The sequence below is a fragment of the Crinia signifera genome, chromosome 7 (genome assembly GCF_055691185.1).
Source record: "Crinia signifera chromosome 7, ASM5569118v1, whole genome shotgun sequence".
Lineage (NCBI taxonomy): Eukaryota > Metazoa > Chordata > Amphibia > Anura > Myobatrachidae > Crinia > Crinia signifera.
In genome coordinates, this window is record NC_139223.1 from 106,642,407 (window position 1) to 106,665,942 (window position 23,536).

Genomic DNA, 23,536 nt, shown 5'->3' on the forward strand with positions numbered 1-23,536 from the left:
GCCTAAACAGTGTGGTAAGTCTTTAGGTGATGGCTATTGTGTATGTTTGACCTCTTCTAAATGTCTGTGCTGGCAATAAAAAGAAAAAGTTTCCAATTTAAATAGATAGAGAATAAAAACAATTTGCCAGTAATGTGAAAAAACCTACAGCACCTGGTGTTCCCATGTGGTCTCCCACCCAAGTACTAACCAGGCCCAACACTGCTTAGCTTCCAAGATCAGACGAGATTGGGCCTATCCAATGTGGTATGGCTGTAGGTGAGATACATGCACTTTTTTGCCCTCTTCTACTTCTATCACCAGGTAAGCTAATAAAAAAGTTTCCTACCTGTTTTGGCTTAATGAAAAAAATCATGTTTTGGTAATGTAAAAAGACCTACAGGACATGATATTAGCAGGGGATCTTAAATGAAACTACTAAAGAGGCTCATACACTGTTTAGCTGCCAAAAGCAGTTGGAATTGGGCCTAAACAGTGTGGTAAGTCTTTAGGTGATGGCTATTGTGTCTGTTTGACCTCTTCCAAATGTCTGTACTGGCAATAAAAAGAAAAAGTTTCCAATTTAAATAGCTAGAGAATAAAAACAATTTGCCAGTAATGTGAAAAAACCTACAGCACCAGGTGTTCCCATGTGGTCTCCCACCCAAGTACTAACCAGGCCCAACACTGCTTAGCTTCCAAGATCAGACGAGATTGGGCCTATCCAATGTGGTATGGCTGTAGGTGAGATACATGCTCTTTTTTGACCTCTTCTCTTCTATCACCAGGTAAGCTAATAAAAAAGCTTCCTAACTGTTTTTGCTTACTGAAAAAAATCATGTGTTGGTAATGTAAAAAGACCTACAGGACATGATATTAGCAGGGGATCTTAAATTAAAATACTAAAGAGGCTCAACACTGTTTAGCTGCCAAAAGCAGTTGGAATTGGGCCTAAACAGTGTGGTAAGTCTTTAGGTGATGGCTATTGTGTCTGTTTGACCTCTTACAAATGTCTCTACAGGCAATAAAAAGAAAAAGTTTCCAATTTAAATAGCTAGAGAATAAAAACAATTTGCCAGTAATGTGAAAAAACCTACAGCACCTGGTGTTCCCATGTTGTCTCCCACCCAAGTACTAACCAGGCCCAACACTGCTTAGCTTCCAAGATCAGACGAGATTGGGCATATCCAATGTGGTATGGCTGTAGGTGAGATACAGGCACTTTTTTGCCCTCTTCTACTTCTATCACCAGGTAAGCTAATAAAAAAGTTTCGTAACTGTTTTTGCTTACTGAAAAAAATCATGTGTTGGCAATGTAAAAAGACCTACAGGACATGATATTAGCAGGGGATCTTAAATTAAACTACTAAAGAGGCTCAACACTGTTTAGCTGCCAAAAGCAGTTGGAATTGGGCCTAAACAGTGTGGTAAGTCTTTAGGTGATGGCTATTGTGTATGTTTGACCTCTTCTAAATGTCTGTGCTGGCAATAAAAAGAAAAAGTTTCCAATTTAAATAGATAGAGAATAAAAACAATTTGCCAGTAAAGTGAAAAAACCTACAGCACCTGGTGTTCCCATGTGGTCTCCCAGCCAAGTACTAACCAGGCCCAACACTGCTTAGCTTCCAAAATCAGACGAGATTGGGCCTATCCAATGTGGTATGGCTGTAGGTGAGATACATGCACTTTTTTGCCCTCTTCTACTTCTATCACCAGGTAAGCTAATAAAAAAGTTTCCTAACTGTTTTGGCTTAATGAAAAAAATCATGTTTTGGTAATGTAAAAAGACCTACAGGACATTATATTAGCAAGGGATCTTAAATGAAACTACTAAAGAGGCTCATACACTGTTAGCTGCCAAAAGCAGTTGGAATTGGGCCTAAACAGTGTGGTAAGTCTTTAGGTGATGGCTATTGTGTCTGTTTGACCTCTTCCAAATGTCTGTACTGGCAATAAAAAGAAAAAGTTTCCAATTTAAATAGCTAGAGAATAAAAACAATTTGCCAGTAATGTGAAAAAAACCTACAGCACCAGGTGTTCCCATGTGGTCTCCCACCCAAGTACTAACCAGGCCCAACACTGCTTAGCTTCCAAGATCAGACGAGATTGGGCCTATCCAATGTGGTATGGCTGTAGGTGAGATACATGCTCTTTTTTGCCCTCTTCTCTTCTATCACCAGGTAAGCTAATAAAAAAGCTTCCTAACTGTTTTTGCTTACTGAAAAAAATCATGTGTTGGTAATGTAAAAAGACCTACAGGACATGATATTAGCAGGGGATCTTAAATTAAACTACTAAAGAGGCTCAACACTGTTTAGCTGCCAAAAGCAGTTGGAATTGGGCCTAAACAGTGTGGTAAGTCTTTAGGTGATGGCTATTGTGTCTGTTTGACCTCTTACAAATGTCTCTACAGGCAATAAAAAGAAAAAGTTTCCAATTTAAATAGCTAGAGAATAAAAACAATTTGCCAGTAATGTGAAAAAACCTACAGCACCTGGTGTTCCCATGTGGTCTCCCACCCAAGTACTAACCAGGCCCAACACTGCTTAGCTTCCAAGATCAGATGAGATTGGGCCTATCCAAAGTGGTATGGCTGTAGGTGAGATACATGCTCTTTTTTGCCCTCTTCTCTTCTATCACCAGGTAAGCTAATAAAAAAGCTTCCTAACTGTTTTTGCTTACTGAAAAAAATCATGTGTTGGTAATGTAAAAAGACCTACAGGACATGATATTAGCAGGGGATCTTAAATTAAAATACTAAAGAGGCTCAACACTGTTTAGCTGCCAAAAGCAGTTGGAATTGGGCCTAAACAGTGTGGTAAGTCTTTAGGTGATGGCTATTGTGTATGTTTGACCTCTTCTAAATGTCTGTGCTGGCAATAAAAAGAAAAAGTTTCCAATTTAAATAGATAGAGAATAAAAACAATTTGCCAGTAATGTGAAAAAACCTACAGCACCTGGTGTTCCCATGTGGTCTCCCACCCAATTACTAACCAGGCCCAACACTGCTTAGCTTCCAAGATCAGACGAGATTGGGCCTATCCAATGTGGTATGGCTGTAGGTGAGATACATGCACTTTTTTGCCCTCTTCTACTTATATCACCAGGTAAGCTAATAAAAAAGTTTCCTAACTGTTTTGGCTTAATGAAAAAAATCATGTTTTGGTAATGTAAAAAGACCTACAGGACATGATATTAGCAGGGGATCTTAAATGAAACTACTAAAGAGGCTCATACACTGTTTAGCTGCCAAAAGCAGTTGGAATTGGGCCTAAACAGTGTGGTAAGTCTTTAGGTGATGGCTATTGTGTCTGTTTGACCTCTTCCAAATGTCTGTACTGGCAATAAAAAGAAAAAGTTTCCAATTTAAATAGCTAGAGAATAAAAACAATTTGCCAGTAATGTGAAAAAACCTACAGCACCTGGTGTTCCCATGTGGTCTCCCACCCAAGTACTAACCAGGTCCAACACTGCTTAGCTTCCAAGATCAGACGAGATTGGGCATATCCAATGTGGTATGGCTGTAGGTGAGATACAGGCACTTTTTTGCCCTCTTCTACTTCTATCACCAGGTAAGCTAATAAAAAAGTTTCGTAACTGTTTTTGCTTACTGAAAAAAATAATGTGTTGGCAATGTAAAAAGACCTACAGGACATGATATTAGCAGGGGATCTTAAATTAAACTACTAAAGAGGCTCAACACTGTTTAGCTGCCAAAAGCAGTTGGAATTGGGCCTAAACAGTGTGGTAAGTCTTTAGGTGATGGCTATTGTGTATGTTTGACCTCTTCTAAATGTCTGTGCTGGCAATAAAAAGAAAAAGTTTCCAATTTAAATAGATAGAGAATAAAAACAATTTGCCAGTAATGTGAAAAAACCTACAGCACCTGGTGTTCCCATGTGGTCTCCCACCCAAGTACTAACCAGGCCCAACACTGCTTAGCTTCCAAGATCAGACGAGATTGGGCCTATCCAATGTGGTATGGCTGTAGGTGAGATACATGCACTTTTTTGCCCTCTTCTACTTCTATCACCAGGTAAGCTAATAAAAAAGTTTCCTACCTGTTTTGGCTTAATGAAAAAAATCATGTTTTGGTAATGTAAAAAGACCTACAGGACATGATATTAGCAGGGGATCTTAAATGAAACTACTAAAGAGGCTCATACACTGTTTAGCTGCCAAAAGCAGTTGGAATTGGGCCTAAACAGTGTGGTAAGTCTTTAGGTGATGGCTATTGTGTCTGTTTGACCTCTTCCAAATGTCTGTACTGGCAATAAAAAGAAAAAGTTTCCAATTTAAATAGCTAGAGAATAAAAACAATTTGCCAGTAATGTGAAAAAACCTACAGCACCAGGTGTTCCCATGTGGTCTCCCACCCAAGTACTAACCAGGCCCAACACTGCTTAGCTTCCAAGATCAGACGAGATTGGGCCTATCCAATGTGGTATGGCTGTAGGTGAGATACATGCTCTTTTTTGACCTCTTCTCTTCTATCACCAGGTAAGCTAATAAAAAAGCTTCCTAACTGTTTTTGCTTACTGAAAAAAATCATGTGTTGGTAATGTAAAAAGACCTACAGGACATGATATTAGCAGGGGATCTTAAATTAAAATACTAAAGAGGCTCAACACTGTTTAGCTGCCAAAAGCAGTTGGAATTGGGCCTAAACAGTGTGGTAAGTCTTTAGGTGATGGCTATTGTGTATGTTTGACCTCTTCTAAATGTCTGTGCTGGCAATAAAAAGAAAAAGTTTCCAATTTAAATAGATAGAGAATAAAAACAATTTGCCAGTAATGTGAAAAAACCTACAGCACCAGGTGTTCCCATGTGGTCTCCCACCCAAGTACTAACCAGGCCCAACACTGCTTAGCTTCCAAGATCAGACGAGATTGGGCCTATCCAATGTGGTATGGCTGTAGGTGAGATACATGCTCTTTTTTGACCTCTTCTCTTCTATCACCAGGTAAGCTAATAAAAAAGCTTCCTAACTGTTTTTGCTTACTGAAAAAAATCATGTGTTGGTAATGTAAAAAGACCTACAGGACATGATATTAGCAGGGGATCTTAAATTAAACTACTAAAGAGGCTCATACACTGTTTAGCTGCCAAAAGCAGTTGGAATTGGGCCTAAACAGTGTGGTAAGTCTTTAGGTGATGGCTATTGTGTCTGTTTGACCTCTTACAAATGTCTCTACAGGCAATAAAAAGAAAAAGTTTCCAATTTAAATAGCTAGAGAATAAAAACAATTTGCCAGTAATGTGAAAAAACCTACAGCACCTGGTGTTCCCATGTTGTCTCCCACCCAAGTACTAACCAGGCCCAACACTGCTTAGCTTCCAAGATCAGACGAGATTGGGCATATCCAATGTGGTATGGCTGTAGGTGAGATACAGGCACTTTTTTGCCCTCTTCTACTTCTATCACCAGGTAAGCTAATAAAAAAGTTTCGTAACTGTTTTTGCTTACTGAAAAAAATCATGTGTTGGCAATGTAAAAAGACCTACAGGACATGATATTAGCAGGGGATCTTAAATTAAACTACTAAAGAGGCTCAACACTGTTTAGCTGCCAAAAGCAGTTGGAATTGGGCCTAAACAGTGTGGTAAGTCTTTAGGTGATGGCTATTGTGTATGTTTGACCTCTTCTAAATGTCTGTGCTGGCAATAAAAAGAAAAAGTTTCCAATTTAAATAGATAGAGAATAAAAACAATTTGCCAGTAAAGTGAAAAAACCTACAGCACCTGGTGTTCCCATGTGGTCTCCCAGCCAAGTACTAACCAGGCCCAACACTGCTTAGCTTCCAAGATCAGACGAGATTGGGCCTATCCAATGTGGTATGGCTGTAGGTGAGATACATGCACTTTTTTGCCCTCTTCTACTTCTATCACCAGGTAAGCTAATAAAAAAGTTTCCTAACTGTTTTGGCTTAATGAAAAAAATCATGTTTTGGTAATGTAAAAAGACCTACAGGACATTATATTAGCAAGGGATCTTAAATGAAACTACTAAAGAGGCTCATACACTGTTAGCTGCCAAAAGCAGTTGGAATTGGGCCTAAACAGTGTGGTAAGTCTTTAGGTGATGGCTATTGTGTCTGTTTGACCTCTTCCAAATGTCTGTACTGGCAATAAAAAGAAAAAGTTTCCAATTTAAATAGCTAGAGAATAAAAACAATTTGCCAGTAATGTGAAAAAAACCTACAGCACCAGGTGTTCCCATGTGGTCTCCCACCCAAGTACTAACCAGGCCCAACACTGCTTAGCTTCCAAGATCAGACGAGATTGGGCCTATCCAATGTGGTATGGCTGTAGGTGAGATACATGCTCTTTTTTGCCCTCTTCTCTTCTATCACCAGGTAAGCTAATAAAAAAGCTTCCTAACTGTTTTTGCTTACTGAAAAAAATCATGTGTTGGTAATGTAAAAAGACCTACAGGACATGATATTAGCAGGGGATCTTAAATTAAACTACTAAAGAGGCTCAACACTGTTTAGCTGCCAAAAGCAGTTGGAATTGGGCCTAAACAGTGTGGTAAGTCTTTAGGTGATGGCTATTGTGTCTGTTTGACCTCTTACAAATGTCTCTACAGGCAATAAAAAGAAAAAGTTTCCAATTTAAATAGCTAGAGAATAAAAACAATTTGCCAGTAATGTGAAAAAACCTACAGCACCTGGTGTTCCCATGTGGTCTCCCACCCAAGTACTAACCAGGCCCAACACTGCTTAGCTTCCAAGATCAGATGAGATTGGGCCTATCCAAAGTGGTATGGCTGTAGGTGAGATACATGCTCTTTTTTGCCCTCTTCTCTTCTATCACCAGGTAAGCTAATAAAAAAGCTTCCTAACTGTTTTTGCTTACTGAAAAAAATCATGTGTTGGTAATGTAAAAAGACCTACAGGACATGATATTAGCAGGGGATCTTAAATTAAAATACTAAAGAGGCTCAACACTGTTTAGCTGCCAAAAGCAGTTGGAATTGGGCCTAAACAGTGTGGTAAGTCTTTAGGTGATGGCTATTGTGTATGTTTGACCTCTTCTAAATGTCTGTGCTGGCAATAAAAAGAAAAAGTTTCCAATTTAAATAGATAGAGAATAAAAACAATTTGCCAGTAATGTGAAAAAACCTACAGCACCTGGTGTTCCCATGTGGTCTCCCACCCAATTACTAACCAGGCCCAACACTGCTTAGCTTCCAAGATCAGACGAGATTGGGCCTATCCAATGTGGTATGGCTGTAGGTGAGATACATGCACTTTTTTGCCCTCTTCTACTTATATCACCAGGTAAGCTAATAAAAAAGTTTCCTAACTGTTTTGGCTTAATGAAAAAAATCATGTTTTGGTAATGTAAAAAGACCTACAGGACATGATATTAGCAGGGGATCTTAAATGAAACTACTAAAGAGGCTCATACACTGTTTAGCTGCCAAAAGCAGTTGGAATTGGGCCTAAACAGTGTGGTAAGTCTTTAGGTGATGGCTATTGTGTCTGTTTGACCTCTTCCAAATGTCTGTACTGGCAATAAAAAGAAAAAGTTTCCAATTTAAATAGCTAGAGAATAAAAACAATTTGCCAGTAATGTGAAAAAACCTACAGCACCTGGTGTTCCCATGTGGTCTCCCACCCAAGTACTAACCAGGCCCAACACTGCTTAGCTTCCAAGATCAGACGAGATTGGGCATATCCAATGTGGTATGGCTGTAGGTGAGATACAGGCACTTTTTTGCCCTCTTCTACTTCTATCACCAGGTAAGCTAATAAAAAAGTTTCGTAACTGTTTTTGCTTACTGAAAAAAATAATGTGTTGGCAATGTAAAAAGACCTACAGGACATGATATTAGCAGGGGATCTTAAATTAAACTACTAAAGAGGCTCAACACTGTTTAGCTGCCAAAAGCAGTTGGAATTGGGCCTAAACAGTGTGGTAAGTCTTTAGGTGATGGCTATTGTGTATGTTTGACCTCTTCTAAATGTCTGTGCTGGCAATAAAAAGAAAAAGTTTCCAATTTAAATAGATAGAGAATAAAAACAATTTGCCAGTAATGTGAAAAAACCTACAGCACCTGGTGTTCCCATGTGGTCTCCCACCCAAGTACTAACCAGGCCCAACACTGCTTAGCTTCCAAGATCAGACGAGATTGGGCCTATCCAATGTGGTATGGCTGTAGGTGAGATACATGCACTTTTTTGCCCTCTTCTACTTCTATCACCAGGTAAGCTAATAAAAAAGTTTCCTACCTGTTTTGGCTTAATGAAAAAAATCATGTTTTGGTAATGTAAAAAGACCTACAGGACATGATATTAGCAGGGGATCTTAAATGAAACTACTAAAGAGGCTCATACACTGTTTAGCTGCCAAAAGCAGTTGGAATTGGGCCTAAACAGTGTGGTAAGTCTTTAGGTGATGGCTATTGTGTCTGTTTGACCTCTTCCAAATGTCTGTACTGGCAATAAAAAGAAAAAGTTTCCAATTTAAATAGCTAGAGAATAAAAACAATTTGCCAGTAATGTGAAAAAACCTACAGCACCAGGTGTTCCCATGTGGTCTCCCACCCAAGTACTAACCAGGCCCAACACTGCTTAGCTTCCAAGATCAGACGAGATTGGGCCTATCCAATGTGGTATGGCTGTAGGTGAGATACATGCTCTTTTTTGACCTCTTCTCTTCTATCACCAGGTAAGCTAATAAAAAAGCTTCCTAACTGTTTTTGCTTACTGAAAAAAATCATGTGTTGGTAATGTAAAAAGACCTACAGGACATGATATTAGCAGGGGATCTTAAATTAAAATACTAAAGAGGCTCAACACTGTTTAGCTGCCAAAAGCAGTTGGAATTGGGCCTAAACAGTGTGGTAAGTCTTTAGGTGATGGCTATTGTGTATGTTTGACCTCTTCTAAATGTCTGTGCTGGCAATAAAAAGAAAAAGTTTCCAATTTAAATAGATAGAGAATAAAAACAATTTGCCAGTAATGTGAAAAAACCTACAGCACCAGGTGTTCCCATGTGGTCTCCCACCCAAGTACTAACCAGGCCCAACACTGCTTAGCTTCCAAGATCAGACGAGATTGGGCCTATCCAATGTGGTATGGCTGTAGGTGAGATACATGCTCTTTTTTGACCTCTTCTCTTCTATCACCAGGTAAGCTAATAAAAAAGCTTCCTAACTGTTTTTGCTTACTGAAAAAAATCATGTGTTGGTAATGTAAAAAGACCTACAGGACATGATATTAGCAGGGGATCTTAAATTAAACTACTAAAGAGGCTTAACACTGTTTAGCTGCCAAAAGCAGTTGGAATTGGGCCTAAACAGTGTGGTAAGTCTTTAGGTGATGGCTATTGTGTCTGTTTGACCTCTTACAAATGTCTCTACAGAAAATAAAAAGAAAAAGTTTCCAATTTAAATAGCTAGAGAATAAAAACAATTTGCCAGTAATGTGAAAAAACCTACAGCACCTGGTGTTCCCATGTTGTCTCCCACCCAAGTACTAACCAGGCCCAACACTGCTTAGCTTCCAAGATCAGACGAGATTGGGCATATCCAATGTGGTATGGCTGTAGGTGAGATACAGGCACTTTTTTGCCCTCTTCTACTTCTATCACCAGGTAAGCTAATAAAAAAGTTTCGTAACTGTTTTTGCTTACTGAAAAAAATCATGTGTTGGCAATGTAAAAAGACCTACAGGACATGATATTAGCAGGGGATCTTAAATTAAACTACTAAAGAGGCTCAACACTGTTTAGCTGCCAAAAGCAGTTGGAATTGGGCCTAAACAGTGTGGTAAGTCTTTAGGTGATGGCTATTGTGTATGTTTGACCTCTTCTAAATGTCTGTGCTGGCAATAAAAAGAAAAAGTTTCCAATTTAAATAGATAGAGAATAAAAACAATTTGCCAGTAACGTGAAAAAACCTACAGCACCTGGTGTTCCCATGTGGTCTCCCAGCCAAGTACTAACCAGGCCCAACACTGCTTAGCTTCCAAGATCAGACGAGATTGGGCCTATCCAATGTGGTATGGCTGTAGGTGAGATACATGCACTTTTTTGCCCTCTTCTACTTCTATCACCAGGTAAGCTAATAAAAAAGTTTCCTAACTGTTTTGGCTTAATGAAAAAAATCATGTTTTGGTAATGTAAAAAGACCTACAGGACATTATATTAGCAGGGGATCTTAAATGAAACTACTAAAGAGGCTCATACACTGTTTAGCTGCCAAAAGCAGTTGGAATTGGGCCTAAACAGTGTGGTAAGTCTTTAGGTGATGGCTATTGTGTCTGTTTGACCTCTTCCAAATGTCTGTACTGGCAATAAAAAGAAAAAGTTTCCAATTTAAATAGCTAGAGAATAAAAACAATTTGCCAGTAATGTGAAAAAAACCTACAGCACCAGGTGTTCCCATGTGGTCTCCCACCCAAGTACTAACCAGGCCCAACACTGCTTAGCTTCCAAGATCAGACGAGATTGGGCCTATCCAATGTGGTATGGCTGTAGGTGAGATACATGCTCTTTTTTGCCCTCTTCTCTTCTATCACCAGGTAAGCTAATAAAAAAGCTTCCTAATTGTTTTTGCTTACTGAAAAAAATCATGTGTTGGTAATGTAAAAAGACCTACAGGACATGATATTAGCAGGGGATCTTAAATTAAACTACTAAAGAGGCTCAACACTGTTTAGCTGCCAAAAGCAGTTGGAATTGGGCCTAAACAGTGTGGTAAGTCTTTAGGTGATGGCTATTGTGTCTGTTTGACCTCTTACAAATGTCTCTACAGGCAATAAAAAGAAAAAGTTTCCAATTTAAATAGCTAGAGAATAAAAACAATTTGCCAGTAATGTGAAAAAACCTACAGCACCTGGTGTTCCCATGTGGTCTCCCACCCAAGTACTAACCAGGCCCAACACTGCTTAGCTTCCAAGATCAGACGAGATTGGGCATATCCAATGTGGTATGGCTGTAGGTGAGATACAGGCACTTTTTTGCCCTCTTCTACTTCTATCACCAGGTAAGCTAATAAAAAAGTTTCGTAACTGTTTTTGCTTACTGAAAAAAATCATGTGTTGGCAATGTAAAAAGACCTACAGGACATGATATTAGCAGGGGATCTTAAATTAAACGACTAAAGAGGCTCAACACTGTTTAGCTGCCAAAAGCAGTTGGAATTGGGCCTAAACAGTGTGGTAAGTCTTTAGGTGATGGCTATTGTGTATGTTTGACCTCTTCTAAATGTCTGTGCTGGCAATAAAAAGAAAAAGTTTCCAATTTAAATAGATAGAGAATAAAAACAATTTGCCAGTAATGTGAAAAAACCTACAGCACCTGGTGTTCCCATGTGGTCTCCCACCCAAGTACTAACCAGGCCCAACACTGCTTAGCTTCCAAGATCAGATGAGATTGGGCCTATCCAAAGTGGTATGGCTGTAGGTGAGATACATGCACTTTTTTGCCCTCTTCTACTTCTATCACCAGGTAAGCTAATAAAAAAGTTTCCTAACTGTTTTGGCTTAATGAAAAAAATCATGTTTTGGTAATGTAAAAAGACCTACAGGACATGATATTAGCAGGGGATCTTAAATGAAACTACTAAAGAGGCTCATACACTGTTTAGCTGCCAAAAGCAGTTGGAATTGGGCCTAAACAGTGTGGTAAGTCTTTAGGTGATGGCTATTGTGTCTGTTTGACCTCTTCCAAATGTCTGTACTGGCAATAAAAAGAAAAAGTTTCCAATTTAAATAGCTAGAGAATAAAAACAATTTGCCAGTAATGTGAAAAAACCTACAGCAACAGGTGTTCCCATGTGGTCTCCCACCCAAGTACTATCCAGGCCCAACACTGCTTAGCTTACAAGATCAGACGAGATTGGGCCTATCCAATGTGGTATGGCTGTAGGTGAGATGCATGCTCTTTTTTGCCCTCTTCTCTTCTATCACCAGGTAAGCTAATAAAAAAGCTTCCTAACTGTTTTTGCTTACTGAAAAAAATCATGTGTTGGTAATGTAAAAAGACCTACAGGACATGATATTAGCAGGGGATCTTAAATTAAAATACTAAAGAGGCTCAACACTGTTTAGCTGCCAAAAGCAGTTGGAATTGGGCCTAAACAGTGTGGTAAGTCTTTAGATGATGGCTATTGTGTATGTTTGACCTCTTCTAAATGTCTGTGCTGGCAATAAAAAGAAAAAGTTTCCAATTTAAATAGATAGAGAATAAAAACAATTTGCCAGTAATGTGAAAAAACCTACAGCACCTGGTGTTCCCATGTGGTCTCCCACCCAAGTACTAACCAGGCCCAACACTGCTTAGCTTCCAAGATCAGACGAGATTGGGCCTATCCAATGTGGTATGGCTGTAGGTGAGATACATGCACTTTTTTGCCCTCTTCTACTTATATCACCAGGTAAGCTAATAAAAAAGTTTCCTAACTGTTTTGGCTTAATTAAAAAAATCATGTTTTGGTAATGTAAAGAGACCTACAGGACATGATATTAGCAGGGGATCTTAAATGAAACTACTAAAGAGGCTCATACACTGTTTAGCTGCCAAAAGCAGTTGGAATTGGGCCTAAACAGTGTGGTAAGTCTTTAGGTGATGGCTATTGTGTCTGTTTGACCTCTTCCAAATGTCTGTACTGGCAATAAAAAGAAAAAGTTTCCAATTTAAATAGCTAGAGAATAAAAACAATTTGCCAGTAATGTGAAAAAACCTACAGCACCAGGTGTTCCCATGTGGTCCCCCACCAAAGTACTAACCAGGCCCAACACTGCTTAGCTTCCAAGATCAGACGAGATTGGGCCTATCCAATGTGGTATGGCTGTAGGTGAGATACGTGCTCTTTTTTGCCCTCTTCTCTTCTATCACCAGGTAAGCTAATAAAAAAGCTTCCTAACTGTTTTTGCTTACTGAAAAAAATCATGTGTTAGTAATGTAAAAAGACCTACAGGACATGATATTAGCAGGGGATCTTAAATTAAACTACTAAAGAGGCTCAACACTGTTTAGCTGCCAAAAGCAGTTGGAATTGGGCCTAAACAGTGTGGTAAGTCTTTAGGTGATGGCTATTGTGTCTGTTTGACCTCTTACAAATGTCTCTACAGGCAATAAAAAGAAAAAGTTTCCAATTTAAATAGCTAGAGAATAAAAACAATTTGCCAGTAATGTGCAAAAACCTACAGCACCTGGTGTTCCCATGTGGTCTCCCACCCAAGTACTAACCAGGCCCAACACTGCTTAGCTTCCAAGATCAGACGAGATTGGGCATATCCAATGTGGTATGGCTGTAGGTGAGATACAGGCACTTTTTTGCCCTCTTCTACTTCTATCACCAGGTAAGCTAATAAAAAAGTTTCGTAACTGTTTTTGCTTACTGAAAAAAATCATGTGTTGGCAATGTAAAAAGACCTACAGGACATGATATTAGCAGGGGATCTTAAATTAAACTACTAAAGAGGCTCAACACTGTTTAGCTGCCAAAAGCAGTTGGAATTGGGCCTAAACAGTGTGGTAAGTCTTTAGGTGATGGCTATTGTGTATGTTTGACCTCTTCTAAATGTCTGTGCTGGCAATAAAAAGAAAAAGTTTCCAATTTAAATAGATAGAGAATAAAAACAATTTGCCAGTAATGTGAAAAAACCTACAGCACCTGGTGTTCCCATGTGGTCTCCCACCCAAGTACTAACCAGGCCCAACACTGCTTAGCTTCCAAGATCAGACGAGATTGGGCCTATCCAATGTGGTATGGCTGTAGGTGAGATACATGCACTTTTTTGCCCTCTTCTACTTCTATCACCAGGTAAGCTAATAAAAAAGTTTCCTACCTGTTTTGGCTTAATGAAAAAAATCATGTTTTGGTAATGTAAAAAGACCTACAGGACATGATATTAGCAGGGGATCTTAAATGAAACTACTAAAGAGGCTCATACACTGTTTAGCTGCCAAAAGCAGTTGGAATTGGGCCTAAACAGTGTGGTAAGTCTTTAGGTGATGGCTATTGTGTCTGTTTGACCTCTTCCAAATGTCTGTACTGGCAATAAAAAGAAAAAGTTTCCAATTTAAATAGCTAGAGAATAAAAACAATTTGCCAGTAATGTGAAAAAACCTACAGCACCAGGTGTTCCCATGTGGTCTCCCACCCAAGTACTAACCAGGCCCAACACTGCTTAGCTTCCAAGATCAGACGAGATTGGGCCTATCCAATGTGGTATGGCTGTAGGTGAGATACATGCTCTTTTTTGACCTCTTCTCTTCTATCACCAGGTAAGCTAATAAAAAAGCTTCCTAACTGTTTTTGCTTACTGAAAAAAATCATGTGTTGGTAATGTAAAAAGACCTACAGGACATGATATTAGCAGGGGATCTTAAATTAAACTACTAAAGAGGCTCAACACTGTTTAGCTGCCAAAAGCAGTTGGAATTGGGCCTAAACAGTGTGGTAAGTCTTTAGGTGATGGCTATTGTGTCTGTTTGACCTCTTACAAATGTCTCTACAAGCAATAAAAAGAAAAAAGTTTCCAATTTAAATAGCTAGAGAATAAAAACAATTTGCCAGTAATGTGAAAAAACCTACAGCACCTGGTGTTCCCATGTGGTCTCCCACCCAAGTACTAACCAGGCCCAACACTGCTTAGCTTCCAAGATCAGATGAGATTGGGCCTATCCAATGTGGTATGGCTGTAGGTGAGATACATGCACTTTTTTGCCCTCTTCTACTTCTATCACCAGGTAAGCTAATAAAAAAGTTTCCTAACTGTTTTGGCTTAAAGAAAAAAAATCATGTTTTGGTAATGTAAAAAGACCTACAGGACATGATATTAGCAGGGGATCTTAAATGAAACTACTAAAGAGGCTCATACACTGTTTGGCTGCCAAAAGCAGTTGGAATTGGGCCTAAACAGTGTGGTAAGTCTTTAGGTGATGGCTATTGTGTCTGTTTGACCTCTTCCAAATGTCTGTACTGGCAATAAAAAGAAAAAGTTTCCAATTTAAATAGCTAGAGAATAAAAACAATTTGCCAGTAATATGAAAAAACCTACAGCACCAGGTGTTCCCTTGTGGTCTCCCACCCAAGTACTAACCAGGCCCAACACTGCTTAGCTTCCAAGATCAGACGAGATTGGGCCTATCCAATGTGGTATGGCTGTAGGTGAGATGCATGCTCTTTTTTGCCCTCTTCTCTTCTATCACCAGGTAAGCTAATAAAAAAGCTTCGTAACTGTTTTTGCTTACTGAAAAAAATCATGTGTTGGCAATGTAAAAAGACCTACAGGACATGATATTAGCAGGGGATCTTAAATTAAACGACTAAAGAGGCTCAACACTGTTTAGCTGCCAAAAGCAGTTGGAATTGGGCCTAAACAGTGTGGTAAGTCTTTAGGTGATGGCTATTGTGTCTGTTTGACCTCTTCCAAATGTCTGTACTGGCAATAAAAAGAAAAAGTTTCCAATTTAAATAGCTAGAGAATAAAAACAATTTGCCAGTAATGTGAAAAAAACCTACAGCACCAGGTGTTCCCATGTGGTCTCCCACCCAAGTACTAACCAGGCCCAACACTGCTTAGCTTCCAAGATCAGACGAGATTGGGCCTATCCAATATGGTATGGCTGTAGGTGAGATACATGCTCTTTTTTGCCCTCTTCTCTTCTATCACCAGGTAAGCTAATAAAAAAGCTTCCTAACTGTTTTTGCTTACTGAAAAAAATCATGTGTTGGTAATGTAAAAAGACCTACAGGACATGATATTAGCAGGGGATCTTAAATTAAAATACTAAAGAGGCTCAACACTGTTTAGCTGCCAAAAGCAGTTGGAATTGGGCCTAAACAGTGTGGTAAGTCTTTAGGTGATGGCTATTGTGTATGTTTGACCTCTTCTAAATGTCTGTGCTGGCAATAAAAAGAAAAAGTTTCCAATTTAAATAGATAGAGAATAAAAACAATTTGCCAGTAATGTGAAAAAACCTACAGCACCTGGTGTTCCCATGTGGTCTCCCACCCAAGTACTAACCAGGCCCAACACTGCTTAGCTTCCAAGATCAGACGAGATTGGGCCTATCCAATGTGGTATGGCTGTAGGTGAGATACATGCACTTTTTTGCCCTCTTCTACTTCTATCACCAGGTAAGCTAATAAAAAAGTTTCCTACCTGTTTTGGCTTAATGAAAAAAATCATGTTTTGGTAATGTAAAAAGACCTACAGGACATGATATTAGCAGGGGATCTTAAATGAAACTACTAAAGAGGCTCATACACTGTTTAGCTGCCAAAAGCAGTTGGAATTGGGCCTAAACAGTGTGGTAAGTCTTTAGGTGATGGCTATTGTGTCTGTTTGACCTCTTCCAAATGTCTGTACTGGCAATAAAAAGAAAAAGTTTCCAATTTAAATAGCTAGAGAATAAAAACAATTTGCCAGTAATGTGAAAAAACCTACAGCACCAGGTGTTCCCATGTGGTCTCCCACCCAAGTACTAACCAGGCCCAACACTGCTTAGCTTCCAAGATCAGACGAGATTGGGCCTATCCAATGTGGTATGGCTGTAGGTGAGATACATGCTCTTTTTTGACCTCTTCTCTTCTATCACCAGGTAAGCTAATAAAAAAGCTTCCTAACTGTTTTTGCTTACTGAAAAAAATCATGTGTTGGTAATGTAAAAAGACCTACAGGACATGATATTAGCAGGGGATCTTAAATTAAACTACTAAAGAGGCTCAACACTGTTTAGCTGCCAAAAGCAGTTGGAATTGGGCCTAAACAGTGTGGTAAGTCTTTAGGTGATGGCTATTGTGTCTGTTTGACCTCTTACAAATGTCTCTACAAGCAATAAAAAGAAAAAGTTTCCAATTTAAATAGCTAGAGAATAAAAACAATTTGCCAGTAATGTGAAAAAACCTACAGCACCTGGTGTTCCCATGTGGTCTCCCACCCAAGTACTAACCAGGCCCAACACTGCTTAGCTTCCAAGATCAGATGAGATTGGGCCTATCCAATGTGGTATGGCTGTAGGTGAGATACATGCACTTTTTTGCCCTCTTCTACTTCTATCACCAGGTAAGCTAATAAAAAAGTTTCCTAACTGTTTTGGCTTAAAGAAAAAAAATCATGTTTTGGTAATGTAAAAAGACCTACAGGACATGATATTAGCAGGGGATCTTAAATGAAACTACTAAAGAGGCTCATACACTGTTTGGCTGCCAAAAGCAGTTGGAATTGGGCCTAAACAGTGTGGTAAGTCTTTAGGTGATGGCTATTGTGTCTGTTTGACCTCTTCCAAATGTCTGTACTGGCAATAAAAAGAAAAAGTTTCCAATTTAAATAGCTAGAGAATAAAAACAATTTGCCAGTAATATGAAAAAACCTACAGCACCAGGTGTTCCCTTGTGGTCTCCCACCCAAGTACTAACCAGGCCCAACACTGCTTAGCTTCCAAGATCAGACGAGATTGGGCCTATCCAATGTGGTATGGCTGTAGGTGAGATACATGCTCTTTTTTGCCCTCTTCTCTTCTATCACCAGGTAAGCTAATAAAAAAGCTTCGTAACTGTTTTTGCTTACTGAAAAAAATCATGTGTTGGCAATGTAAAAAGACCTACAGGACATGATATTAGCAGGGGATCTTAAATTAAACGACTAAAGAGGCTCAACACTGTTTAGCTGCCAAAAGCAGTTGGAATTGGGCCTAAACAGTGTGGTAAGTCTTTAGGTGATGGCTATTGTGTCTGTTTGACCTCTTCCAAATGTCTGTACTGGCAATAAAAAGAAAAAGTTTCCAATTTAAATAGCTAGAGAATAAAAACAATTTGCCAGTAATGTGAAAAAAACCTACAGCACCAGGTGTTCCCATGTGGTCTCCCACCCAAGTACTAACCAGGCCCAACACTGCTTAGCTTCCAAGATCAGACGAGATTGGGCCTATCCAATGTGGTATGGCTGTAGGTGAGATACATGCTCTTTTTTGCCCTCTTCTCTTCTATCACCAGGTAAGCTAATAAAAAAGCTTCCTAACTGTTTTTGCTTACTGAAAAAAATCATGTGTTGGTAATGTAAAAAGACCTACAGGACATGATATTAGCAGGGGATCTTAAATTAAAATACTAAAGAGGCTCAACACTGTTTAGCTGCCAAAAGCAGTTGGAATTGGGCCTAAACAGTGTGGTAAGTCTTTAGGTGATGGCTATTGTGTATGTTTGACCTCTTCTAAATGTCTGTGCTGGCAATAAAAAGAAAAAGTTTCCAATTTAAATAGATAGAGAATAAAAACAATTTGCCAGTAATGTGAAAAAACCTACAGCACCTGGTGTTCCCATGTGGTCTCCCACCCAATTACTAACCAGGCCCAACACTTCTTAGCTTCCAAGATCAGACGAGATTGGGGCTATTCAATGTGGTATGGCTGTAGGTGAGATACATGCACTTTTTTGCCCTCTTCTACTTATATCACCAGGTAAGCTAATAAAAAAGTTTCCTAACTGTTTTGGCTTAATTAAAAAAATCATGTTTTGGTAATGTAAAAAGACCTACAGGACATGATATTAGCAGGGGATCTTAAATTAAACTACTAAAGAGGCTCAACACTGTTTAGCTGCCAAAAGCAGTTGGAATTGGGCCTAAACAGTGTGGTAAGTCTTTAGGTGATGGCAATTGTGTCTGTTTGACCTCTTACAAATGTCTCTACAGGCAATAAAAAGAAAAAGTTTCCAATTTAAATAGCTAGAGAATAAAAACAATTTGCCAGTAATGTGAAAAAACCTACAGCACCTGGTGTTCCCATGTGGTCTCCCACCCAAGTACTAACCAGGCCAAACACTGCTTAGCTTCCAAGATCAGACGAGATTGGGCATATCCAATGTGGTATGACTGTAGGTGAGATACAGGCACTTTTTTGCCCTCTTCTACTTCTATCACCAGGTAAGCTAATAAAAAAGTTTCGTAACTGTTTTTGCTTACTGAAAAAAATCATGTGTTGGCAATGTAAAAAGACCTACAGGACATGATATTAGCAGGGGATCTTAAATTAAACGACTAAAGAGGCTCAACACTGTTTAGCTGCCAAAAGCAGTTGGAATTGGGCCTAAACAGTGTGGTAAGTCTTTAGGTGATGGCTATTGTGTATGTTTGACCTCTTCTAATTGTCTGTGCTGGCAATAAAAAGAAAAAGTTTCCAATTTAAATAGATAGAGAATAAAAACAATTTGCCAGTAATGTGAAAAAAACTACAGCACCTGGTGTTCCCATGTGGTCTCCCACCCAAGTACTAACCAGGCCCAACACTGCTTAGCTTCCAAGATCAGATGAGATTGGCCCTATCCAATGTGGTATGGCTGTAGGTGAGATACATGCACTTTTTTGCCCTCTTCTACTTCTATCACCAGGTAAGCTAATAAAAAAGTTTCCTAACTGTTTTGGCTTAATGAAAAAAATCATGTTTTGGTAATGTAAAAAGACCTACAGGACATGATATTAGCAGGGGATCTTAAATGAAACAACTAAAGAGGCTCATACACTGTTTAGCTGCCAAAAGCAGTTGGAATTGGGCCTAAACAGTGTGGTAAGTCTTTAGGTGATGGCTATTGTGTCTGTTTGACCTCTTCCAAATGTCTGTACTGGCAATAAAAAGAAAAAGTTTCCAATTTAAATAGCTAGAGAATAAAAACAATTTGCCAGTAATGTGAAAAAACCTACAGCAGAAGGTGTTCCCATGTGGTCTCCCACCCAAGTACTAACCAGGCCCAACACTCCTTAGCTTCCAAGATCAGACGAGATTGGGCCTATCCAATGTGGTATGGCTGTAGGTGAGACACATGCTCTTTTTTGCCCTCTTCTCTTCTATCACCAGGTAAGCTAATAAAAAAGCTTCCTAACTGTTTTTGCTTACTGAAAAAAATCATGTGTTGGTAATGTAAAAAGACCTACAGGACATGATATTAGCAGGGGATCTTAAATTAAACTACTAAAGAGGCTCAACACTGTTTAGCTGCCAAAACCAGTTGGAATTGGGCCTAAACAGTGTGGTAAGTCTTTAGGTGATGGCTATTGTGTATGTTTGACCTCTTCTAAATGTCTGTGCTGGCAATAAAAAGAAAAAGTTTCCAATTTAAATAGATAGAGAATAAAAACAATTTGCCAGTAACGTGAAAAAACCTACAGCACCTGGTGTTCCCATGTGGTCTCCCAGCCAAGTACTAACCAGGCCCAACACTGCTTAGCTTCCAAGATCAGATGAGATTGGGCCTATCCAATGTGGTATGGCTGTAGGTGAGATACATGCACTTTTTTGCCCTCTTCTACTTCTATCACCAGGTAAGCTAATAAAAAAGTTTCCTAACTGTTTTGGCTTAAAGAAAAAAATCATGTTTTGGTAATGTAAAAAGACCTACAGGACATGATATTAGCAGGGGATCTTAAATGAAACTACTAAAGAGGCTCATACACTGTTTAGCTGCCAAAAGCAGTTGGAATTGGGCCTAAACAGTGTGGTAAGTCTTTAGGTGATGGCTATTGTGTCTGTTTGACCTCTTCCAAATGTCTGTACTGGCAATAAAAAGAAAAAGTTTCCAATTTAAATAGCTAGAGAATAAAAACAATTTGCCAGTAATATGAAAAAACCTACAGCACCAGGTGTTCCCTTGTGGTCTCCCACCCAAGTACTAACCAGGCCCAACACTGCTTAGCTTCCAAGATCAGACGAGATTGGGCCTATCCAATGTGGTATGGCTGTAGGTGAGATACATGCTCTTTTTTGCCCTCTTCTCTTCTATCACCAGGTAAGCTAATAAAAAAGCCTCGTAACTGTTTTTGCTTACTGAAAAAAATCATGTGTTGGCAATGTAAAAAGACCTACAGGACATGATATTAGCAGGGGATCTTAAATTAAACGACTAAAGAGGCTCAACACTGTTTAGCTGCCAAAAGCAGTTGGAATTGGGCCTAAACAGTGTGGTAAGTCTTTAGGTGATGGCTATTGTGTATGTTTGACCTCTTCTAAATGTCTGTGCTGGCAATAAAAAGAAAAAGTTTCCAATTTAAATAGATAGAGAATAAAAACAATTTGCCAGTAATGTGAAAAAACCTACAGCACCTGGTGTTCCCATGTGGTCTCCCACCCAAGTACTAACCAAGCCCAACACTGCTTAGCTTCCAAGATCAGATGAGATTGGGCCTATCCAATGTGGTATGGCTGTAGGTGAGATACATGCTCTTTTTTGCCCTCTTCTCTTCTATCACCAGGTAAGCTAATAAAAAAGCTTCCTAACTGTTTTTGCTTACTGAAAAAAATCATGTGTTGGTAATGTAAAAAGACCTACAGGACATGATATTAGCAGGGGATCTTAAATTAAAATACTAAAGAGGCTCAACACTGTTTAGCTGCCAAAAGCAGTTGGAATTGGGCCTAAACAGTGTGGTAAGTCTTTAGGTGATGGCTATTGTGTATGTTTGACCTCTTCTAAATGTCTGTGCTGGCAATAAAAAGAAAAAGTTTCCAATTTAAATAGATAGAGAATAAAAACAATTTGCCAGTAATGTGAAAAAACCTACAGCACCTGGTGTTCACATGTGGTCTCCCACCCAATTACTAACCAGGCCCAACACTTCTTAGCTTCCAAGATCAGACGAGATTGGGGCTATCCAATGTGGTATGGCTGTAGGTGAGATACATGCACTTTTTTGCCCTCTTCTACTTATATCACCAGGTAAGCTAATAAAAAAGTTTCCTAACTGTTTTGGCTTAATTAAAAAAATCATGTTTTGGTAATGTAAAAAGACCTACAGGACATGATATTAGCAGGGGATCTTAAATTAAACTACTAAAGAGGCTCAACACTGTTTAGCTGCCAAAAGCAGTTGGAATTGGGCCTAAACAGTGTGGTAAGTCTTTAGGTGATGGCTATTGTGTCTGTTTGACCTCTTACAAATGTCTCTACAGGCAATAAAAAGAAAAAGTTTCCAATTTAAATAGCTAGAGAATAAAAACAATTTGCCAGTAATGTGAAAAAACCTACAGCACCTGGTGTTCCCATGTGGTCTCCCACCCAAGTACTAACCAGGCCAAACACTGCTTAGCTTCCAAGATCAGACGAGATTGGGCATATCCAATGTGGTATGGCTGTAGGTGAGATACAGGCACTTTTTTGCCCTCTTCTACTTCTATCACCAGGTAAGCTAATAAAAAAGTTTCGTAACTGTTTTTGCTTACTGAAAAAAATCATGTGTTGGCAATGTAAAAAGACCTACAGGACATGATATTAGCAGGGGATCTTAAATTAAACGACTAAAGAGGCTCAACACTGTTTAGCTGCCAAAAGCAGTTGGAATTGGGCCTAAACAGTGTGGTAAGTCTTTAGGTGATGGCTATTGTGTATGTTTGACCTCTGCTAAATGTCTGTGCTGGCAATAAAAAGAAAAAGTTTCCAATTTAAATAGATAGAGAATAAAAACAATTTGCCAGTAATGTGAAAAAACCTACAACACCTGGTGTTCCCATGTGGTCTCCCACCCAAGTACTAACCAGGCCCAACACTGCTTAGCTTCCAAGATCAGATGAGATTGGCCCTATCCAATGTGGTATGGCTGTAGGTGAGATACATGCACTTTTTTGCCCTCTTCTACTTCTATCACCAGGTAAGCTAATAAAAAAAAGTTTCCTAACTGTTTTGGCTTAATGAAAAAAATCATGTTTTGGTAATGTAAAAAGACCTACAGGACATGATATTAGCAGGGGATCTTAAATGAAACAACTAAAGAGGCTCATACACTGTTTAGCTGCCAAAAGCAGTTGGAATTGGGCCTAAACAGTGTGGTAAGTCTTTAGGTGATGGCTATTGTGTCTGTTTGACCTCTTACAAATGTCTCTACAAGCAATAAAAAGAAAAAGTTTCCAATTTAAATAGCTAGAGAATAAAAACAATTTGCCAGTAATGTGAAAAAACCTACAGCACCTGGTGTTCCCATGTGGTCTCCCACCCAAGTACTAACCAGGCCCAACACTGCTTAGCTTCCAAGATCAGATGAGATTGGGCCTATCCAATGTGGTATGGCTGTAGGTGAGATACATGCACTTTTTTGCCCTCTTCTACTTCTATCACCAGGTAAGCTAATAAAAAAGCTTCGTAACTGTTTTTGCTTACTGAAAAAAATCATGTGTTGGCAATGTAAAAAGACCTACAGGACATGATATTAGCAGGGGATCTTAAATTAAACGACTAAAGAGGCTCAACACTGTTTAGCTGCCAAAAGCAGTTGGAATTGGGCCTAAACAGTGTGGTATGTCTTTAGGTGATGGCTATTGTGTATGTTTGACCTCTTCTAAATGTCTGTGCTGGCAATAAAAAGAAAAAGTTTCCAATTTAAATAGATAGAGAATAAAAACAATTTGCCAGTAATGTGAAAAAACCTACAGCACCTGGTGTTCCCATGTGGTCTCCCACCCAAGTACTAACCAAGCCCAACACTGCTTAGCTTCCAAGATCAGATGAGATTGGGCCTATCCAATGTGGTATGGCTGTAGGTGAGATACATGCTCTTTTTTGCCCTCTTCTCTTCTATCACCAGGTAAGCTAATAAAAAAGCTTCCTAACTGT

At 39.1% G+C, this 23,536-nt stretch overlaps 47 non-coding genes and 4 pseudogenes across 47 annotated transcripts; all 51 read right to left on the minus strand.

Moving 5' to 3' along the window:
* Positions 1-141: 141 nt before the first annotated feature.
* Positions 142-260, minus strand: LOC146021956 (5S ribosomal RNA). Its single transcript, XR_014451424.1, has one exon. It is a non-coding gene; the product is annotated as a 5S ribosomal RNA (ribosomal RNA).
* A 346-nt stretch (positions 261-606) lies between these two features.
* Positions 607-725, minus strand: LOC146022238 (5S ribosomal RNA). Its single transcript, XR_014451703.1, has one exon. It is a non-coding gene; the product is annotated as a 5S ribosomal RNA (ribosomal RNA).
* A 344-nt stretch (positions 726-1,069) lies between these two features.
* LOC146023523 (5S ribosomal RNA) lies at positions 1,070-1,188 on the minus strand. Its single transcript, XR_014452937.1, has one exon. It is a non-coding gene; the product is annotated as a 5S ribosomal RNA (ribosomal RNA).
* Positions 1,189-1,533: 345 nt separating this feature from the next.
* LOC146023878 (5S ribosomal RNA) lies at positions 1,534-1,652 on the minus strand. Its single transcript, XR_014453279.1, has one exon. It is a non-coding gene; the product is annotated as a 5S ribosomal RNA (ribosomal RNA).
* A 346-nt stretch (positions 1,653-1,998) lies between these two features.
* On the minus strand, positions 1,999-2,117 carry LOC146022239 (5S ribosomal RNA). The gene has a single exon (XR_014451704.1). It is a non-coding gene; the product is annotated as a 5S ribosomal RNA (ribosomal RNA).
* A 344-nt stretch (positions 2,118-2,461) lies between these two features.
* Positions 2,462-2,580, minus strand: LOC146022597 (5S ribosomal RNA). The gene has a single exon (XR_014452045.1). It is a non-coding gene; the product is annotated as a 5S ribosomal RNA (ribosomal RNA).
* A 344-nt stretch (positions 2,581-2,924) lies between these two features.
* LOC146023924 (5S ribosomal RNA) lies at positions 2,925-3,043 on the minus strand. Its single transcript, XR_014453324.1, has one exon. It is a non-coding gene; the product is annotated as a 5S ribosomal RNA (ribosomal RNA).
* A 346-nt stretch (positions 3,044-3,389) lies between these two features.
* On the minus strand, positions 3,390-3,508 carry LOC146021579 (5S ribosomal RNA). Its single transcript, XR_014451059.1, has one exon. It is a non-coding gene; the product is annotated as a 5S ribosomal RNA (ribosomal RNA).
* Positions 3,509-3,853: 345 nt separating this feature from the next.
* On the minus strand, positions 3,854-3,972 carry LOC146021957 (5S ribosomal RNA). Its single transcript, XR_014451425.1, has one exon. It is a non-coding gene; the product is annotated as a 5S ribosomal RNA (ribosomal RNA).
* A 346-nt stretch (positions 3,973-4,318) lies between these two features.
* Positions 4,319-4,437, minus strand: LOC146022240 (5S ribosomal RNA). The gene has a single exon (XR_014451705.1). It is a non-coding gene; the product is annotated as a 5S ribosomal RNA (ribosomal RNA).
* A 344-nt stretch (positions 4,438-4,781) lies between these two features.
* Positions 4,782-4,900, minus strand: LOC146022241 (5S ribosomal RNA). The gene has a single exon (XR_014451706.1). It is a non-coding gene; the product is annotated as a 5S ribosomal RNA (ribosomal RNA).
* Positions 4,901-5,245: 345 nt separating this feature from the next.
* Positions 5,246-5,364, minus strand: LOC146023524 (5S ribosomal RNA). Its single transcript, XR_014452938.1, has one exon. It is a non-coding gene; the product is annotated as a 5S ribosomal RNA (ribosomal RNA).
* A 345-nt stretch (positions 5,365-5,709) lies between these two features.
* Positions 5,710-5,828, minus strand: LOC146022783 (5S ribosomal RNA). Its single transcript, XR_014452224.1, has one exon. It is a non-coding gene; the product is annotated as a 5S ribosomal RNA (ribosomal RNA).
* Positions 5,829-6,174: 346 nt separating this feature from the next.
* LOC146022242 (5S ribosomal RNA) lies at positions 6,175-6,293 on the minus strand. The gene has a single exon (XR_014451707.1). It is a non-coding gene; the product is annotated as a 5S ribosomal RNA (ribosomal RNA).
* A 344-nt stretch (positions 6,294-6,637) lies between these two features.
* LOC146022598 (5S ribosomal RNA) lies at positions 6,638-6,756 on the minus strand. The gene has a single exon (XR_014452046.1). It is a non-coding gene; the product is annotated as a 5S ribosomal RNA (ribosomal RNA).
* A 344-nt stretch (positions 6,757-7,100) lies between these two features.
* On the minus strand, positions 7,101-7,219 carry LOC146023926 (5S ribosomal RNA). The gene has a single exon (XR_014453326.1). It is a non-coding gene; the product is annotated as a 5S ribosomal RNA (ribosomal RNA).
* A 346-nt stretch (positions 7,220-7,565) lies between these two features.
* LOC146023255 (5S ribosomal RNA) lies at positions 7,566-7,684 on the minus strand. The gene has a single exon (XR_014452678.1). It is a non-coding gene; the product is annotated as a 5S ribosomal RNA (ribosomal RNA).
* Positions 7,685-8,029: 345 nt separating this feature from the next.
* LOC146021958 (5S ribosomal RNA) lies at positions 8,030-8,148 on the minus strand. The gene has a single exon (XR_014451426.1). It is a non-coding gene; the product is annotated as a 5S ribosomal RNA (ribosomal RNA).
* A 346-nt stretch (positions 8,149-8,494) lies between these two features.
* Positions 8,495-8,613, minus strand: LOC146022244 (5S ribosomal RNA). The gene has a single exon (XR_014451709.1). It is a non-coding gene; the product is annotated as a 5S ribosomal RNA (ribosomal RNA).
* A 344-nt stretch (positions 8,614-8,957) lies between these two features.
* On the minus strand, positions 8,958-9,076 carry LOC146022245 (5S ribosomal RNA). Its single transcript, XR_014451710.1, has one exon. It is a non-coding gene; the product is annotated as a 5S ribosomal RNA (ribosomal RNA).
* Positions 9,077-9,420: 344 nt separating this feature from the next.
* Positions 9,421-9,539, minus strand: LOC146023525 (5S ribosomal RNA). The gene has a single exon (XR_014452939.1). It is a non-coding gene; the product is annotated as a 5S ribosomal RNA (ribosomal RNA).
* Positions 9,540-9,884: 345 nt separating this feature from the next.
* On the minus strand, positions 9,885-10,003 carry LOC146022784 (5S ribosomal RNA). Its single transcript, XR_014452225.1, has one exon. It is a non-coding gene; the product is annotated as a 5S ribosomal RNA (ribosomal RNA).
* Positions 10,004-10,350: 347 nt separating this feature from the next.
* LOC146022246 (5S ribosomal RNA) lies at positions 10,351-10,469 on the minus strand. Its single transcript, XR_014451711.1, has one exon. It is a non-coding gene; the product is annotated as a 5S ribosomal RNA (ribosomal RNA).
* A 344-nt stretch (positions 10,470-10,813) lies between these two features.
* On the minus strand, positions 10,814-10,932 carry LOC146023266 (5S ribosomal RNA). The gene has a single exon (XR_014452689.1). It is a non-coding gene; the product is annotated as a 5S ribosomal RNA (ribosomal RNA).
* Positions 10,933-11,277: 345 nt separating this feature from the next.
* Positions 11,278-11,396, minus strand: LOC146022599 (5S ribosomal RNA). Its single transcript, XR_014452047.1, has one exon. It is a non-coding gene; the product is annotated as a 5S ribosomal RNA (ribosomal RNA).
* A 346-nt stretch (positions 11,397-11,742) lies between these two features.
* Positions 11,743-11,861, minus strand: LOC146024942 (5S ribosomal RNA; annotated as a pseudogene).
* Positions 11,862-12,205: 344 nt separating this feature from the next.
* LOC146021960 (5S ribosomal RNA) lies at positions 12,206-12,324 on the minus strand. The gene has a single exon (XR_014451428.1). It is a non-coding gene; the product is annotated as a 5S ribosomal RNA (ribosomal RNA).
* Positions 12,325-12,670: 346 nt separating this feature from the next.
* Positions 12,671-12,789, minus strand: LOC146022836 (5S ribosomal RNA). Its single transcript, XR_014452276.1, has one exon. It is a non-coding gene; the product is annotated as a 5S ribosomal RNA (ribosomal RNA).
* Positions 12,790-13,133: 344 nt separating this feature from the next.
* LOC146023277 (5S ribosomal RNA) lies at positions 13,134-13,252 on the minus strand. The gene has a single exon (XR_014452700.1). It is a non-coding gene; the product is annotated as a 5S ribosomal RNA (ribosomal RNA).
* Positions 13,253-13,597: 345 nt separating this feature from the next.
* Positions 13,598-13,716, minus strand: LOC146021961 (5S ribosomal RNA). The gene has a single exon (XR_014451429.1). It is a non-coding gene; the product is annotated as a 5S ribosomal RNA (ribosomal RNA).
* A 346-nt stretch (positions 13,717-14,062) lies between these two features.
* On the minus strand, positions 14,063-14,181 carry LOC146022247 (5S ribosomal RNA). Its single transcript, XR_014451712.1, has one exon. It is a non-coding gene; the product is annotated as a 5S ribosomal RNA (ribosomal RNA).
* A 345-nt stretch (positions 14,182-14,526) lies between these two features.
* Positions 14,527-14,645, minus strand: LOC146021509 (5S ribosomal RNA). Its single transcript, XR_014450992.1, has one exon. It is a non-coding gene; the product is annotated as a 5S ribosomal RNA (ribosomal RNA).
* A 347-nt stretch (positions 14,646-14,992) lies between these two features.
* LOC146023236 (5S ribosomal RNA) lies at positions 14,993-15,111 on the minus strand. Its single transcript, XR_014452659.1, has one exon. It is a non-coding gene; the product is annotated as a 5S ribosomal RNA (ribosomal RNA).
* Positions 15,112-15,456: 345 nt separating this feature from the next.
* Positions 15,457-15,575, minus strand: LOC146023200 (5S ribosomal RNA). The gene has a single exon (XR_014452625.1). It is a non-coding gene; the product is annotated as a 5S ribosomal RNA (ribosomal RNA).
* A 344-nt stretch (positions 15,576-15,919) lies between these two features.
* On the minus strand, positions 15,920-16,038 carry LOC146021962 (5S ribosomal RNA). The gene has a single exon (XR_014451430.1). It is a non-coding gene; the product is annotated as a 5S ribosomal RNA (ribosomal RNA).
* A 346-nt stretch (positions 16,039-16,384) lies between these two features.
* LOC146022248 (5S ribosomal RNA) lies at positions 16,385-16,503 on the minus strand. Its single transcript, XR_014451713.1, has one exon. It is a non-coding gene; the product is annotated as a 5S ribosomal RNA (ribosomal RNA).
* Positions 16,504-16,847: 344 nt separating this feature from the next.
* On the minus strand, positions 16,848-16,966 carry LOC146021510 (5S ribosomal RNA). Its single transcript, XR_014450993.1, has one exon. It is a non-coding gene; the product is annotated as a 5S ribosomal RNA (ribosomal RNA).
* A 347-nt stretch (positions 16,967-17,313) lies between these two features.
* LOC146023237 (5S ribosomal RNA) lies at positions 17,314-17,432 on the minus strand. The gene has a single exon (XR_014452660.1). It is a non-coding gene; the product is annotated as a 5S ribosomal RNA (ribosomal RNA).
* A 345-nt stretch (positions 17,433-17,777) lies between these two features.
* On the minus strand, positions 17,778-17,896 carry LOC146022249 (5S ribosomal RNA). Its single transcript, XR_014451714.1, has one exon. It is a non-coding gene; the product is annotated as a 5S ribosomal RNA (ribosomal RNA).
* Positions 17,897-18,240: 344 nt separating this feature from the next.
* On the minus strand, positions 18,241-18,359 carry LOC146024868 (5S ribosomal RNA; annotated as a pseudogene).
* Positions 18,360-18,704: 345 nt separating this feature from the next.
* Positions 18,705-18,823, minus strand: LOC146023497 (5S ribosomal RNA). Its single transcript, XR_014452912.1, has one exon. It is a non-coding gene; the product is annotated as a 5S ribosomal RNA (ribosomal RNA).
* Positions 18,824-19,168: 345 nt separating this feature from the next.
* Positions 19,169-19,287, minus strand: LOC146024084 (5S ribosomal RNA). The gene has a single exon (XR_014453478.1). It is a non-coding gene; the product is annotated as a 5S ribosomal RNA (ribosomal RNA).
* Positions 19,288-19,633: 346 nt separating this feature from the next.
* LOC146025141 (5S ribosomal RNA) lies at positions 19,634-19,752 on the minus strand (annotated as a pseudogene).
* A 344-nt stretch (positions 19,753-20,096) lies between these two features.
* On the minus strand, positions 20,097-20,215 carry LOC146021741 (5S ribosomal RNA). Its single transcript, XR_014451218.1, has one exon. It is a non-coding gene; the product is annotated as a 5S ribosomal RNA (ribosomal RNA).
* A 346-nt stretch (positions 20,216-20,561) lies between these two features.
* LOC146023238 (5S ribosomal RNA) lies at positions 20,562-20,680 on the minus strand. Its single transcript, XR_014452661.1, has one exon. It is a non-coding gene; the product is annotated as a 5S ribosomal RNA (ribosomal RNA).
* A 344-nt stretch (positions 20,681-21,024) lies between these two features.
* On the minus strand, positions 21,025-21,143 carry LOC146022693 (5S ribosomal RNA). Its single transcript, XR_014452138.1, has one exon. It is a non-coding gene; the product is annotated as a 5S ribosomal RNA (ribosomal RNA).
* Positions 21,144-21,487: 344 nt separating this feature from the next.
* Positions 21,488-21,606, minus strand: LOC146025041 (5S ribosomal RNA; annotated as a pseudogene).
* Positions 21,607-21,951: 345 nt separating this feature from the next.
* LOC146023143 (5S ribosomal RNA) lies at positions 21,952-22,070 on the minus strand. Its single transcript, XR_014452570.1, has one exon. It is a non-coding gene; the product is annotated as a 5S ribosomal RNA (ribosomal RNA).
* Positions 22,071-22,415: 345 nt separating this feature from the next.
* LOC146024026 (5S ribosomal RNA) lies at positions 22,416-22,534 on the minus strand. Its single transcript, XR_014453423.1, has one exon. It is a non-coding gene; the product is annotated as a 5S ribosomal RNA (ribosomal RNA).
* A 348-nt stretch (positions 22,535-22,882) lies between these two features.
* Positions 22,883-23,001, minus strand: LOC146021512 (5S ribosomal RNA). Its single transcript, XR_014450995.1, has one exon. It is a non-coding gene; the product is annotated as a 5S ribosomal RNA (ribosomal RNA).
* Positions 23,002-23,346: 345 nt separating this feature from the next.
* On the minus strand, positions 23,347-23,465 carry LOC146022694 (5S ribosomal RNA). The gene has a single exon (XR_014452139.1). It is a non-coding gene; the product is annotated as a 5S ribosomal RNA (ribosomal RNA).
* Positions 23,466-23,536: the final 71 nt, after the last annotated feature.